We start from the raw sequence: 17282 nt of genomic DNA, 5'->3' as shown, positions 1-17282 counted from the left end.
CCCGCGGGGCTGTGTCTCCTTGCTGGGACGTCCACCTGGGCGGCGGGTCGGGCCATTCCGGGAGCGGGCTTGAGCTGGCCTCCCCGGGCTCCTCTGCCTCCCCTCCGGACCCACCCTGCGGCCCCCTCCGGAAGCTCACTTCACTGGCCTAAGGGGCCCGTGTAGATGGGAGGGGAAACGTGGCACCGGGAATCCACGCCCTAGATTTTATTGGGGTCACCGACGCTCTCCTGGGGATTACTGACCCTAACGTTTCACATGAGGACTGGCGATTTCGGCGCTTTAGAATGCCGGCAAATTAATGTAATGCAATCTCTTATTTGAAAATGCACCGAAAGTTAACCTGGATGATAGTATTAATTAACTTGTTAGATGTAGGATTTTTGCCAGGGGAATCGGGCCCTTCAAAAATCACTGACGGAATGTGCTAAGCGTTTGTTTTTAGAGAGGTGGGTGTAATGGCAGACTGGTTTTTTAAATAGAGGTTGACTTTGGTTTAAACAGACGGTGACTAGTCTTCGCACTGCCTCTTGGAAGCGTTATATTGTCAAAAACGAGAAAGTATGTCTTAAGTTTGACAACAGTGATTACTTGAAATGATAAATGGGGTGCGTGTTTTTGGTGCAGGGCAGCGCGTTTCAGAAAGTTCTTTCTATTTCTGTTATGTGTAAAGTGTTTGGGGTTTTGGTGGTGGTTGTTTTTCCTATACCAAAGAGTAATAAAATACGCAGGTGGTTAACTGCTTACAGTCGTTCTTGATTGGGTGATCTCGGGCTATTTTCTGAATGCTGTATCCATTGTTTTTTTAACCGCTGGAATTATTCCAAACTCTTTAAAGTCTAGAATTTTTCTCATTCAGTTTTTATAATCTGGATTAAATAATTTTCACACGTTTTTATGTAGAAAGGTGCTATATGAAAGTAACAAAATTATTCTTAAGGTTGTTGGGTTTGTATTTTTTTAAGGCATAATCTAGAAGACTTTTTTGATAGTTTGTGTTTGGAAATCAGGATGCCTCAGAAATGCATTGGAGAAGGAAATAATGGGGCACTCTTAAAATTACGCAACGTAGGGATGGAGAAATAATAGCTAATATTAAGTTAGAATAGTGTTTTTAACAAGTGTAATGTTACCTAAGACCTTTATATATTAAATAACTCTTTGTTAACACAGGAGAATTTCTGTAAACAGAACCGCCAAGCCAGTAGTACCTTTTTCTTTCTGAAACAAACATTACTTATAGCGTCACGTGGACTTTCAGGTTTTTTTGTTTGATAACCTATAATTTATGAGTCCTAAAATTTAAATTGCTTTCTCAAGGTCTAATGTCAGCATTAAATTTTGAAATACCTAGTTTTGAAATTAGTTGAGTCTGTTAACCCTGCCGTGAACGTTAGATACAGATTTGAAGTTACGGACAAAGTTGGTGTTGACTCAGTTTTTCCCTTTGACTCTCTAATAATTTTAAGATATATTCCTAGTGGGGCTCCTGGGTGGCTCAGTCGTTAGGCGTCTGCCTTCAGCTCAGGGCATGATCCCTCCATTGTGGGATCGAGCCCCACATCGGGCTCCTCTGCTGGGAGACTGCTTCTTCCTCTCCCACTCCCCCTGCTTGTGTTCCCTCTCTCGCTGGCTGTCTCTATCTCTGTCAAATAAATAAATAAAATCTTTAAAAAAAAAAAAAAAGATATATTCCTAGAGAAGAATATTGTACTGCTACTCAGTCACACTTAAGTCTTTGTTCTTGTGGGTGGTTTTTTTTTTTTAATTAATTTATGTAAGTAATCTCTATACCTACCGGGGGGCTCTAACTCACAACCCTGAGATCAAGAGTGAGCTGCTCCTCCGACTGAGCCAGCCAGGCGCCCCTCAGTCACACTTAAATCTTGAGGAATCTTTCTGTATTTGTCAAGAGAGATTATTGTACTTTAGCTCTTAAATAAATTGGACTACCAATCCCTAGGACCTTATAGGTCGATATTTAAGCTTTTATGTTCCTCACTTAAAAAAAAATTGTACTTATCCACTAACCATGAACTTTTATTTTTATTTTTTTAAAGATTTATTTGATCTCCTGCTCCCTCTGCCTGCTGCTCCCCCTGCTTATGCTCTGTCAAATAAATAAATAAAATCTTTAAAAAAAAATTTTATTTGAGAGAGCGCATGCGCGGCGGGGAGGGGCAGAGTGAGAGTGACTTAGCAAACTCCCCGCTCAGTGCAGAACCCGATACAGGGCTCCATCCCATCACCCCGAGATCACAACCTGAGCCATAAACAAGAGTGGGATGTTTAACCAGCTGTGCCACCCAGGTGCTCCTAGACATGAATTTTTAAGTGAAAATCCCCAATCATTTATCTTTGGCCTTCACCACGTGTTGCCAGTGGAATGGAGAAGTGTAGTAGTCTTTTCTCGCCACCATTTTGAGCAGAGCTTAGTTTTACAACCGTATTCTAGCCACTGTGGCCTTCCTTGGTGGCATATATATTGTGTCTTCTAACCTGAGTCTTTGGTTCCGTTTTACATCCCTATCCCTAACATTTTTTTCCTGGCAAGTGTAATGTTTACTTACAGTAAAATCTAATAGTCTGCGTGTCTGAGTTCAGACCCTGGCTCCACCCAGTCTCTTTGCACCTCTGTTTCCTTTTTGAAGACAAGGATAATATTATTTGCCTATATCCTGGGATGCTTGTGAATATTAAAATACTACCTGTGTAAAGTACCATTAAGCAATAAGCTATCTTAGGAAAAAACAAATAAAAATAGCCATTTTATCTTGTTTTAAATGTCTCATTTTCTTTTGGGAAAAGATGTAAAATAAATAGATGTGTTGATATGACTTCTCTATGGAGAATGTACTTCAAAAGAGGTTTTTATATAGTGGTTATAGAATCCTGAAAAATAAGTTGCAGTATTTCATGTGGTCCCTGTTACCTAAAGCACAAAGTACTAGGATTACTATCAATTTCGTGAAGTAACTTTAAACTTGGCCTTGGCTAAGGAGACCTTGCCTGGTCTCCTTAATGCTTCCTCTACCTTTCTAGGCCAAGAATGGTAGGCATATAGAAAGAGTATAAAAGAAAAATAAAATGTTAAACCTAGTTACAGAGATCCTCTTTTTGTTTAATTCTTTGTGACTGGATTGATTGGTTGGTTTTTGTTGTTTTTTTAATAACAGGATTTTTTTGGAGTCTGTTGAAAATATACTCTATAGGAAGTTGCATTATATGGTGGTGATTTTTCCCCCTCAAAATTAAATTCCTGTTCTAATTCAGGTTGCCTAAAAACTGAAGGAGTCAGCTGAAATTGAGACCAAAGTGGTACTGATAAAAGCCCTGTTGTGAGGTAGTGGCAAAAATAAGATCCATCCTAATCCCAAATGGGGAAGAACTAGAAAAAATACGGGTATGGATGGATGGTCTGTCTCTCAAGGTTATTTCTGTGCAGAAAAAAATTGTTTACTTAAAACAGTAAGGCACATCTTCTGAGAGGACTAGCTCTTAAATTAGGACCAGCTTTTGAAGCTAATTGCAAATTAGACCCCGTGTGTAGAGTAACTGTTTCTGTGATTCATTTCTGCAACAGCAGTGGGTACGGTAATTTTAAAAGATAGTGTGCCCGGAGAGCCAGTCTGGCGCTGTTCAGGACGTCGTGTGACCAGAACTATATTTACCTCTTGGTAGCACTGCAGGAAGAGAAACTTTTTAGGCTCTTTTACCTGATAAACTTTATTTTATACTGAAGAACCTCGGTAATGATACTCTTAAGTAGATGGGGAAGTTTAACCTGTTCGTGTGCTCGCAGATCTATATTCTGATGATTATAAAGCGCCTACTGAGAAAATGTTTGAGGCTTTGTAGGGATATAAATACATAAATATTATGTAAGACTAATGGATAGGTTTCTGGGTTGTGGCTTCAGCCTTGAAATAGAAATATCATTAGGATATTACTTACCTCATTAATGTGAAATAGCATGCTTAAATTCCTGAATGCCTGAAACCATCTTAATGAAGATTAGATTCTAGTAAAAGTGAATTTTGTGCATAGAGAAAAATCTCTCGGATTACTTTTTTCTTTGATAGGTTGTAGCTAAAATTCAGTGGTCTTAACAGCCAGAAAGCCTAACTGGTACTTGATTTTCATTTCCCTTGAGCTATGGTCGTCCATTTGACAGAGTCTAAAATGCACTGATGTAGAAAGTAGCTCCTTGCTTTCTTACTGTAAGACAGAATGACCTGATTACAGTGGAATATGAGGTTAAAACCCAATTCTGCTGACTGAACCAATTGTCGTTTTCCACGCCTATGTAAGCCAGCCTCTCCGCAGACGGGTAAAGAAGCAGACGCAAACTAGACTAGCATGAACTGCTAATGACTAGAGCAGGCTTTAAAATCAGCTCATTTCTTGACTTACATATGATGCCTGAAACATACCTGTAGACAGATAAAATGAAAGTCTACATTATACACTTTTTTTCACAAGGAGTAGTGTTTTTTTGTAGCCTGTGTCTTCTGTTCTGATTTGAAGATCCGAAGAAATTTTTTCTTCACCATCTTTTCTTCAGGATAAATACTGTGAGGGACTTAGTGCATGAAGTCCTTCTTTGGTAAAAATAAACCAAATACCAGACTTTGAAGATAAAATTAATGCCAAAACAGTCACTGTGTTTTAGACTATATAAACTATATCTATTTTCTGAACTTAGTCTTTCTAAGAAGAATGGCATTAAAATCATAGATGTAATCTATTGTGTATGAGAATTTGAGTTTCATTTAGATTAAATAGGAATTCTGAATTATTTTGGACTGATTTCCTTATAATTCTCCTTCATGTAAATGTAACTTAAATGTAAACCTAATCTTGGTTCTTTCAAGTAACTTGCATAAAGATGCATTTTCTTTCACACTATTCGTTAAATCTTGTCTGTACTGCCTATAACATTACTTTTCAATTCTAAATTTCTTTAATAATCATATTAAGGTAGGGAATGAGGTCAGCTTATTACAGATTTGCTTACTTTTCTAGGGAATGGGGAAGCTCAAGCTTAGAGTTGGCTTGCTGCCTCTTGTAGTCTGGGACAGTTTATTGTGCCTTGCAAACTGCCCTTCGACTGAAATAACTTTTGTGCAGAAGAGTTCAGTTGTAACCTTGAGATGTAGTCTGAGATAACTGACTTGCACTACAGTAGTGCTATGATACAGTTCAACAAAAGTGTGCAACATTCCATTGAAGATCTGCTGACTGGTGTTTTATACAAAGACAGTCATTTTACTTTGAGAAGGGGATGGGAAGGTGAGACTGTGTCCTCACCAATTCAGTCTTTTTTTTTTTTTTTTAAGATTTTATTTCTTTATTTTTAGAGAGAAAGAGAGCACAAACCAGGGCCAGTGGGGGCAGAGGGCGGGTAGGGGGAGAGAGAGAATCTCAAGCTGACTCCTCGCTGGTTGCAGAGCCCCACATGGGACTCGATCTCACCACCCTGAAATTATGACCTGAGCAGAAACCAAGAGTTGGGCACTCAACCAGCTGAGCCGCCCGGGTGCCCCTCACCCATGCAGTCCTCTGTGAAACTTTGTTTGAAGTGACTTTTTAGCGTGTAATTTTTTTTAATGTGCCAAGGTAGTGTGTAGGTATCCTTTGATTTTGCTCTTCCCATTTCATAGAGAGGAAAGTAGCTGTTAAGTTTTTTCTGCCTTTGAAAGATTTCCCACGTGATACTTATGTCCTGAATAAGGAGCATTGGCTCAGTGCAGTCTTGCCTTTGCTATGGTAGCAAGAGAGGCACTTGTTCTGTGGGAAATGAGAAAGAAAAGAGTGGCTGAATAAATGCTGTCATTGTGTTTTTACACCATAGCTTCAACAAATTTTAGTTGTACTCCTATGTGCCAGACGCTGTTCAGAGTACCGGAAATTCAGCTGTGAACAGAAGAGGGGACAGATGATACACAGATTTAATAGAATGCCAGACAGTGATTCTTGGTAGGAAGAAAAAGCAGAGGATAGGGGAGAGTGATAGGCTTGAGTTTCAGAGGCTCTTTTAGTACAGTGGTCAGAGAAATCCTTGCAAATTATTCATAAAGTGATTTACTTTTGTGATCTGAAGGGGTATTGCAGAAATTAGAGGGCACAATTCCCAAGACTGCTGTCATGTGTCACACCAATTGCATGTTCGGTGGGTTCCAAAACTGCTCTCCCAGGTTCAGTAATTCACAGGAAGGCCTCGCAGAACTCACTGAAAGCTGTTATATTCGTGATTACACGGAAAGAATACAGATTAAAGTCAGCCAAGGGGAGAGACACGTTCAGGAGGGCCTGATATCTTTGATCTCTAGTTCCTTCAGAGGCAGAACGGACACTGGGTGACCCAAAGCCCTCATCATAAATCAACGTGTTAGACTGTCCAGTGGTCAGAGCCCCTAGGCAAAGACTACTTACATGAAACAGGACTTTCTGGGGCCTAGCAATCACATCCCAGTAGGCAAGAGCAGATGCCAGACCTCTCTGTGGGTAAGGTTCTTAACTACACAGATTTTTACTCCATAACAAATCTTAGGTGACAAGAACTTTATAAATAAGTGAAACATAGTGCCAAAATACATGAGGAAAACATGGGTAGATTTATCAGAATCAGTGTAAGATGTGAGGTTATTTTCCCTCTAATTGAGTTGGTATATTCTTTGTTGTAATTTCATAACATTTTCTTTTTCTTGATTCTGTGAACTCTGAAAATGCAGAAAGTTAGCCATTTAATGTTTAAAATATTCTTTCCCTTTTTAAAAAATTTCTTCTGGACCTTTTAGCATTTTTGTGTAATCAACACGGTCCAGCTTTTCCTTAAACTGTGTCTGTGTATAAGGATCACTTGGAAAGGAGATAAAAACTTCAGGTTCCTTAATTCCATCCCAGAGACTGATTATGGCTTGGCAGGTCCAAAAATTTGTATTTTTAAAGACATCACAAGTCTCGTTATCTAGAAATTCCAGATTGCGGGGTGCCTGGGTGGCTCAGTCGTTGGGCGTCTGCCTTCGGCTTAGGGCCTGATCCCAGGGTCCTGGGATCGAGCCCCACATCAGGCTCCTCCACTGGGAGCCTGCTTCTTCCTCTCCCACTCCCCCTGCTTGTGTTCCCTCTCTCACTGGCTGTCTCTATCAAATAAATAAATAAATAAATAAATAAATAAATAAATCTTTTTAAAAAAATTCCAGATTGCATTTTGAGAAATGCTACTTTAAGAAATATGCTAAGATTCTGATTTACCTTTTTTCTTCAGTTTGGATCAGATTCCAACATTTTCTCCTTTGCGCTTTCAGTGTTGCAAGATATCTCTGAGAGCTCCTTTACTGAGCTTTTTGCCAGCATCACTTCCTCTGGGATATCTTCATTCTTTTCGCCACAACCACTTTCCTCATATATGTCAATAAGTTTCCTTATTTATTTATGTCACTAAGTCTATTTATTTCCTGGCTGCATGTCTAGAGTCTCTCCAGGGGCAGCAGTATCCACATCCCGCAGTCGGCCATTTCTTCTATGTATTTCTTATTTGAAATTCATTTTCAGTCTTACCACTCTTCATTTCTTTGCTGCAGTTTCATCATTGTTGACCAAATCCCTCTTTTGAGTATCCGTTTTTGTAAAATGCTGCATGAGTTTATTACTAAAAGATAAGGAGGCAACACAGCTATACACTTTGCTGTCTGGATATAAACCTGATAGCAGTGTGCGTTGACCCATCCCTAAAAGACTTTGAAATGAGTGATGTGATTGGTTATTGATCATGATGCTGCACCTTTTGTTCAGGTAGTGACGTGTGTACCCGCAGCAGGGTTTTTAATTACAGTAAATATACTGTGGTAACTTAAATTTGAACCATGTTGTTGGGGGCCCAGTTTAACTAAACCTTGGAGACTGAAATTCATGCAGAGAGGAACTAATACACAGTGAGAACTGCCTGTATTAAAGAGAAATGATTGGGTAGGATTCAAATCCATAAATAATTTTGTTCTAACCCCAGGATCTCACACATTTTCGTCACCCCGGGAAAGAAGCTCTGCCTTTTAGCAGTTACGCCCCACTCTCCCCTCCCCCATCCCTTGGCAACCACTATCTGCTTCGTTTATAGATCTGGCTATTCTGGACATTTTATATAAGTGAAATCATGCAATATGTAGTCTTTTATGTCTGGCTGCTTTCACTTGGCATAAAATTTTCAAGATTCTTCCATGTTGTAGCATCTATCAGTACTTCGTTCCTTTTTATGGCTGAATAAAATGGCATTGTATGGATATAGCTCTGTGATTGTTTTTATAATTAAGTTATTGCCATCTGGAATTTTTTTTGAAGTTTAAAATTATTTTTTCAGATTTAAAAAGTGATATATACTTGTAAAAATTTAAACATCTTACAAATATAGGGGAAAGAACACAAATGCTCTTCACTGTTGTACCCACCTTCCCCATCCACTGCCCTCCTGCATCAGAGACGGTTTTCCACACCTTGTTCTTGGTGTGCAAAAAACATATGTTGGGGAGCGGCCTATTTTTGGTATATCGTTTCTATGAAAATGGGATCACTGGTATAACACCCTAAAACTTTTCCCTGAGCAATATATTTTGACTTACGTACATGCACATTACCTCATTCTTTTTTTATTTCAACAGAGTATATGATTTATTCTTATATATGTTTCTAGGCTTGAAATTGCTTGGCATACAGACACCTGACTGTTGCTGAACTGAAAGGAAAGATTCACTTCCTTGCATTAAAAAAAAAAAAAAAGTTAGCTGTCATTTATCATTTATGGAAGAACCTTATAACTACCTGGCTAAAGGCAAAAACACAATAAATAGCAAGTGTTGGCAAGGATGTGGAGAAAAAGGAACCTTTGTGCATTGTTGGTGGGAATGTAAATTGATGTAACCACTGTGGAAAACTGTGGCGTTTCCTCAAAAAACTAAAAATAGAATCATCGTATGATCCAGTAATTCCACTACTGAGTATTTACCCAAAGAAAAGAGAAACACTAATTAAACAGGATCTGTGCACCCTTATATTTATTGCAGCATTATTAAAACAGAAGCGGCTGCAGTGTCCAGTGATGGATGGATAGGAAGATGTGGTAGATATGCAATGGGATATTGCTCAGCCATAAAAAAGATTGAAATCTTGCCATTTGCAATAAAATGAATGGACTTAGAAGGTATAATGCTAAGTAAAAAAAGTCAGAGAAAACCAAATACCATATGATTTCACTTATAGGTGGGATCTCAGAAACAAAACAAATGAACAAAGAAAAAATAAGACAAAAAACACTCTTAAGTACAGAGAACAAATTGGTGGTTACGGAAGGTTTGGGTGGGGGCATGGGTGAAACAGATAAAGGGTACCTTGAACGCTGAGATGTATAGAATTGTTGAATCATCCTGTTGTACACGTGAAACTAATATAGTACTGTGTTAACTGTACTTGAATTAAATAGATCAAATGTCATTTATGGAAGCACCTTGTAACTATAGGAGGAAAGGCACCCTACTTACATTAACTTAGCTCTGTAGGATGTTTAACTTCATTTAATCTCACCTGTTTCACAGATCAGTCTGTTCTGTGGCTTTCTTCTGATGAATTTACCCATAATATTTTAGAGCAGATTATGTGTAAATAGAGGGTAAAGAAAATTTGGATACTGACTCTGCCAAAACCAAATTCAGTAGCTTTTCATTAATATGGCTCTGGTGATGGGCACCAGCACAAAAATAGAATGTCACCTGTTGGACGGAGGAAATTTTAGTACATTTGCATGTTCTTTATTCCTAAAATATGGGTAGAGGGGAAAATAGTTCATCCTATTTATGCGGATGTCATTCCCAAATTTTTGTTTTCTCAGTGTTCTTCCTAAGATAGATTCGGTTCATAGCAGCAAGAAAGAATATGTCTTAAATGGGTGAGAAAGGAAACAAGTTTGAATGGATAGGTAGACGGCATTGCGTGCAACAGTAACAGCTTCCTGCCACGTGCCATTTACCACCCCCACGGTCACTCACTTTACAGGTTTATTTATTTATTTTTTTTTTTTAGATTTATTTATTTATTTATTTATTTATTTATTTGACAGAGATAGAGACAGCCAGCGAGAGAGGGAACACAAGCAGGGGGAGTGGGAGAGGAAGAAGCAGGCTCATAGCGGAAGAGCCTGATGTGGGGCTCGATCCCGGAACGCCGGGATCACGCCCTGAGCCGAAGGCAGGCACTTAACCGCTGTGCCACCCAGGCGCCCCCACTTTACAGGTTTAAACTTGGTCTTCTATCCTAGAGATAATTAAAGTTTGGGTGCTGAGTAACATTAAAAATCACTCATGACCGTTACATATAGAATCACAAAGTGTACAGAAAAGAGTTGACATAGCAGCCCTGAGACCACTGTCTGTAGAAAGGCCTCATTTCAAGGTCGCCCTTGGATGGTGCCTGGGAGCTTGAATTTGGGGAGGGTTCCCACCATCCCCTCTTTAAGAATGACTCACTGTGCCTAAACTGTTACATAAACAGTATGTTTTATGCTGAGCACGTGCTGTCCTCACTTCGGTAAACGCTAGGCAGAGGGTACCTGTGTTACCATCTCCCAGTTACAAATCCTGGGCGCTAAGTCTCTAATGAGTTTCTATGGTAGACAGCATTTCACACTTCTTGTCACAACTCATTGCTACAGGCATTCAGTGCATTCTGAGGCTCCCCGGGGACAGGACTCTTGGAAGCTTACACCTGATTTACTCAGGACTTTGCTTCCCTTTGCTGACTTTCCTTTGTATCCTTATGTTGTAATAAATCATAGCCATGAGTATGACTCTGTATTGAGTTGTGTTGGTCTTCTTGCAAATCACCACCAAACCTGGGGATGTTTTGGGGGGCCGCTGACACACAAAGGTTTTTACATTAAGAATTTTAAATATCAGGCAAACTGTATACTTCTGCCAGTCCGTCACATAATTTCCTGAAGGCACGCCAAAGTGATCTCACAGTAATATGATCGTTTGGTGACCAGGAATCTGAAGAAAGGTCGTGAGTTAAAAATCAAATGTTTAGGGGCGCCTGGGTAGCGCAGTCGTTAAGCGTCTGCCTTTCGGCTCAGGGCGTGATCCCGGCGTTATGGGATCGAGCCCCACATCAGGCTCCTCCGCTGGGAGCCTGCTTCTTCCTCTCCCACTCCCCTGCTGTGTTCCCTCTCTCGCTGGCTGTCTCTCTGTCACATAAATTTAAAAAAAAATAAAATCTTTAAAAAAAAAATCAAATATTTAAAAACATCATGGATCTATACAGTAAAGATGAAAATTTGAGGGGTGGAATGGATATCACAGTGGCCTGAGAAGTATTTTCTTTCTTTCTTTATTTTTAAGAATGTATTTATTTATTTGACAGAGAGACAGCCAGCGAGAGAGGGAACACAAGCAGGGGGAGTGGAAGAGGAAGAAGCAGGTGCCCAGCAGAGCAGGGAGCCCGATGTGGGGCTCGATCCCAGGACCCTGGGATCAGGCCCTGAGCCAAAGGCAGACGCTTAACGACTGAGCCCCCCAGGTGCCCCAAGAAGTATTTTCTTCACTACTTTGTAGTTAGAAGCTCAGGGAGTATTACTGTGAAACATACACACATTCTGTATCCTGTCTTAACCCATCCATGTAGTTTTGTAAAATCTGTGCTGGTTTAAGATAACCATATATCCATAAAAGAACAGTTGAATTGGAAAATATTTGTATTTTGGTGCTTTTCATTTTTATATTTAAAGTAAGGCAGTAAATGATAGGGGTTGCATATCAAGCAGATTTCCTTTTCAGAGTTGGAACCATCAGCTGAATGTTGATTTAAAAAATAGTAATAAATAGAAGACATCAGCTCCAGTTGAACCTTCTACCGTTTTGTACTATTTGGTAGATTTTTTTTCCCTGAACAAAATTGGGAAGCTGTCTTAGAGAGTAAATTTGGTAAAAAGTTGTTTCATTTGTGATTTTAGACATTTCTGAGCTATTTGTCAGACCCTGTATTAGATGACTAATGATTTAACTGGAATTACACCTTGCAGCGGCTCTACCCTCATTCTAGTCACATGCCCGTGATGCATTGGGGCAGCAGGGAGCGTGCCTCAGATGGCCAGTGAGATGTAACAGGCGTGGCTGAGCGAGACTTCTGGGAAAGTTTTAGAAGGTGGATAGATGAGGCTAGCCTGTACTCTTCGGTCTTTTGTCCTTTCTGCCTTCTTGCTGAAATAGGGTACCAGACACAGTGACTAGAGATGCACCACTGTCTTGCGACCATGAGCTGGCAGTTCGGTTTACTGAGGGTCACAAAGAAGGTAGGTGGGAAGACGAAGGAATGCTGCCCTGATGACCCTTGAGAAGATGCGCCATTCCGGGGACGCCGACCTCCAGGCTTCTCGCTAATGTGAGGAAAATAAGCCTGCGGTTCATCTTCTCTGCCTCCCCCACAGAAAAGGATAATTTCAGTAATATAATATTAAATATTAGATAAGTAAATAAAATAACGTATTTGCTGCACAGGTAAAAATCAGCCCTTAAAGAATTTCAGTTTGGAAAAGAATAGCTGTTTCCAGGTGATACATGCGGAAGTAAGACTGCATATTTTTTAAATTTTATTTCTTTGAGTAATCTCTACCCCCACCATTGGGCTCAAACTCGTGACCCCCAAGATCAAGAGTCACATGCCCCTCCACCTGAGCCAGCCGGGCGCCCTAGGACTACATGTTGTAGAGCTACAGACCAATAGAGCCTTGTCTAAGTGAAGAAAGTGAAAAGTATAGACGTTCTAAGGTTACACAGTTAGATTTGAACCAGGAGGAGAGTCCCTATTTCCTGGAAGATTTCTATGCATATAATCTCATTCTAACTAAACCATAGGCAAAGAGAAGAAAAAACACGGGCTAAAATTGTTCATAACTCTTGAGACGGTCTACCAGGCTAATTTAAGCAAAAATGAAAGAATATTTGGTAGCCTAGAATCAAAAGGACCCAGCTTGGAAATTTTGCAGAAATTAAGAGTGTGTGGAGCCACAGTCAAAATCATACCTTGGAAATGTTTTAGAAAGCGGGGGAGAACAACTCTTTCGGAATAGAACTTGCCATTGTCCCTGTTGCTTAGAGTCACTTCAAATTAAAAGTCTGGGCTAGGCGCATCCAGTTGACATTAGATGAATCTGGAGATAAAGACGTCGTGATTTCTACAACATGTATGCAGACTTTCCTTGTGATTTGTTTTACATATTCTAACATCAGTACTTTGGATTACTGTAATAGGACACTAATAGTCACTGAAAACAAGTTGACGCGAGTAGGATACATGTCTTTGTAGAAATGTGACCCTGCTTACCCATGATCTCTCTTACATGTAGGTCAACAGAACAGAGGCATTAACATAGAAATTTTTAAGCATTTTAGTCTCATGACCCCTTTATATACTCTTACAATTTAAGGACTGAAAAGAGCTTTTTTTAATGTAGGTTGTATTATTGATATGGTATTGGCGATTAAAACTGAAATTTCAAAAAAATGAAGTTCAACAGTCTTAATATTACAAGTCTTGGAACTATTAAAACCATCAATGTTACAAAAAAATCTCCCTACCTAGACTTAAAAATAAGTTGCTGATGTTATAATACAGGAAAATATAACTTTACTTTTTTTTAAGATTTTATTTATATGAGGGAGAGGGAGAAGCAGACTCCCTGCTGAGCGGAAAGCCCGACGTAGGGCTTGATCCCAGGACCCTGAGATCATGACCTGAGCCGAAGGCAGACACCTAACCAACTGAGCCACCCAGGCGCCCGGAAAATACAACTTTAAATTACATGTTAAGTCAATTAATATAAAAATAATTACAAGCCCTTTTTGTTTAACAGTTGAAACAAAGATGGCTAATTCAGAGCTTTATATTCCCAAATACTCAGTTTCTTAGGGTTTCTCAAAAATGTGACCTCTTAATGTTAACATTGACTGCCAATGATTTTTTTTTTTTAGACATACTTTATTCTACAAATATCTTTAGGTGGTAGATGTCAGTATGTTTCTGTTATCTTGTGTGTTCTAAATATATTCCCAGGCTTCTCCTTTATCTCTTTTTGTATACAGAAGTTTTTATTTTGTTTGGTTGAGCCCATCTAAGCCAGCCTGTTAATGCTAGAGAGTTTACCTGTTTCTCTCTGGTGCCTGGCCTACAACAGACACTTTACAGATGTTTGTTACATGTACACATGAACATTACATTCAGGAATATTTTGATGTGTCAGGTAATTGCTGTGTATGGTGCATATTAAAGTGAATGGTTTATCGGCCTGATGAATGTTGTCCCGTAGGGGGTACTATATGTTAAATAATTCTTCCTTTGTTTTTGGTAATGTTTCCTTTAGTGGATTTTTATATGTGATTAGCTTGTTAAATTCTTAACATTCTATGACTTGAGGATTCCTTTAACTCTTTCTGCAAAATTTTGGTTACTCGGTCCTATTTAACTTGAAAAACAAATTACTTGTTGCTTGCTAAGTAAATGACAATGATTTTCTCATTTTGAGCTTGTTGCCATTGACTTTTTTTTCCAGTTGATAGTTCCATTGCAGGAGGTTATGTTGCTTTTGAAGGACTTCTGTTTTCTCAATCTATTTTACTAGGATCCTGTTGACTTTGGGATTTGGCTTGTAAACTCCATAAGGATTTTCTTCTTTACTCCCTGATGCATTAGTGGCTTCCCTGGACTTGGCTGACTTTGCTAAAAGTATTTTGCCCCTATTTGGAGGACCTAACATATTTAAAAATTAGTAGAGCAGCTTCTTGGAGTGGAGCTCCTAAATAGTTTCCTTATTTAGCAGGTGATAGTGTAGTAGTTTTATGACTTGCCTTTTTCATTTAAATATCAGATGCCCTTTATATCAGGTATCAGCATTAGGTTTCATCTGTAGAACAGAAAACCCAAAGTAAGGGCTTAACCAAAGTCGCAGTTTTTATATGTTTCTTATGTACAGGCAAACCAGCAGCACTCCCTGGGTGGTACGGTAGCTCTACAAAGGTGCTAGGAAACCACACACTTGCTGTGTTACTTTTCTGTGGTTGCTGCAACAAATTACTACAAACTGGCTGGCTTAAAAACAGAAGTTATTGTCTCACAGCTCTGGAGCCAGAAGTCCAAGATCAAGGTGTCACAGGGCCACACGCCCTTTGGAAGCTCAGAGACAATCTGTCCCTTGCCTCTTACAGCTTCTGGTGGCTTGGTATTCCTTGGCCTCATCACTTCATCCTGTCTCTGTCTTTCGATGGAAATGTGTGTGTGTGTTTGTCTCAAAACTCCCTCTGCCTCATTTAGGGCCTGTCAGGATCATCTAGGATAAGCTGCTCCTGTCAAAATCCTTAATCACATCTTTTTCATGGGTGGTAATAGTCACAGGTTTTGGTGATTAGGAAGTCAACATATCTTTGTGGGTCTTTTTTCAGCCCGCTACATCTTCCAGCACTCTGCTCTGCTGTTACTAGGGAGCAGCTCTTGTCCTTGTGGTCTGACGTGGCTTCTGGAGTTCCAGCCATTGTCACATAAACATTCCAGGAAGCAGAATGGAGAGTGTTGAAGGGCATGCCCCCTCCTTAAGGCAACTTTCTGGTTCCCACATAACACTCCTTACATCTCACCAGAACTTAGTCTCGTGGCCATTTGTAGCTGCGTGAGAGGCTGGTGCCATGGACTGAATATCTGTGTCCTCCCAGAATTTATATAGGAAGCCTCATTACCAATGTGGTATTTGGAGGTGGGACCTTTCAGAGGTATGGTCATGAGGGTGAAGCTCCCATGAATGCGATTAGTGCCCTTCTCAGAAGGGACGCTAGAGAGAGGATGTGTGTGTCGCACTAGCCTGTGGGGTTGCTGCAAGAAGGCACGCCCCTGCAGAACAGGAGGGGCTGCACCACCGAGGAGGTCAGCTGGCGCCTTGGTGTTGGGCTTTCCAGCCTTCAGAACTGTGAGGAAAGCCACCTAGTTGGGGCGCCTGGGGGGCTCAGTCCGATGAGCTCAGGTGTGGGATTGAGCCCCACTTTGAGCTCCCTGCTCAGCGGGGAGTCTGCTTCTCCCTCTCCCTCTGCTGCTCCCCCTGCTTGTGCTGTCAAATAAATAAATAAAAATCTTTAAAAAAAAAAGAAAAAGAAAGCAAGCCACCTAGTCTATGGTATTTGTTACAGCAGTCTGAACTAAAGCAGCTGGGAAGTGTATAGTCTTTGAGCTGGGAGCATGGCTGCCTTGGCTGCAGTCAGATTAATTATGGAGAAGGAAGAGGAGAATAGATATTGAGGTTAGGCAGTCTTTGCCTCAGATCACTTTACATTTTGTTAGCTACTGTCAGTTGCTTTCCAAAGAAGATGTATAAATGTGTATTCTCACCAGTAGGGTATGAGAATAGCCTTGCTAAAAAAAAAAAAAAGAAGAAGAAGAAGAAGGAAGAGAGGGCGAGAGAATAGCCTTACTAACAGTGGGTAAATGTTATTTTTGCCAAGCTCATGAATGGCAAAGAAGCATACTTTTGTAGTCCCTGCCCCTCTTCATTCACCACCTAATGCAACAGGTTACTCCAGATGTGGTCTGGCCAACACCAAGGAAAATGGATAATTAATTAACTGTTGTTTTTTCTGACTAATAATGATATGAACAACAAACAGGAAAAACTTAAAGGACAGGAAATAATCAGTAACTGAAAAGAGGCACAGCCCAGAGCTGTGATCACCGAGTAACACAATGAGGTACCACTCCTCACTATACCCTGCCACTCCAAGCCATGTGGGTGAGCCAGCAAAACCCAGCGGGTTTTCTTTGATATCCCAGCATGTCTGAAAAGAGACAGCTAAGTGGGATCTTGAGCTCATTCCTCTTTTGTCTGAGAAATAGTGGAAATGGCTATTGGAAAGAAATGGGGAATGACAGGGACAGAATTGAATGCGTTAAGTTTGCCCAAACTAAGACAACACGTTGATTGCGGAACATGTCCAAGGTCTGAGAGTATTCCCCCTCTGGGAATGGAGTGAGCCCTTAAAAAATCCTCAGAAGTGAATACAGTTTGTAGGCATTCTAGACCCCACACTCCCCCTTGTGAGCCCTCTCAACCCCTCTCTTGGCTACAAAAAGAAGAACTGAAATTAACTACCTTGACTTACCTGAGGTTCGTTGGGGGAAAACAAACCAGTCTCACATGTGGTGGAGTGGGAGTTAATAAATGCCACAGAATATGCTGGAGTAAGTACAAGGGTTAGAGTGGTAGC

At 40.2% G+C, this 17282-nt stretch overlaps 1 protein-coding gene across 1 annotated transcript in view; it reads left to right on the top strand.

Moving 5' to 3' along the window:
* Positions 1–17282, top strand: part of PPP2CB (protein phosphatase 2 catalytic subunit beta) — a 34387-nt gene that overhangs the window by 262 nt on the left and 16843 nt on the right. The gene's annotated exons all lie outside the window — the stretch shown is intronic.

Source organism: Ursus maritimus, unplaced genomic scaffold, assembly GCF_017311325.1.
Source record: "Ursus maritimus isolate PB19 unplaced genomic scaffold, ASM1731132v1 scaffold_28, whole genome shotgun sequence".
NCBI lineage: Eukaryota > Metazoa > Chordata > Mammalia > Carnivora > Ursidae > Ursus > Ursus maritimus.
The sequence above is the reverse complement of the archived record's forward strand: the minus strand, read 5'-3'. Positions and strand labels throughout refer to the sequence as shown.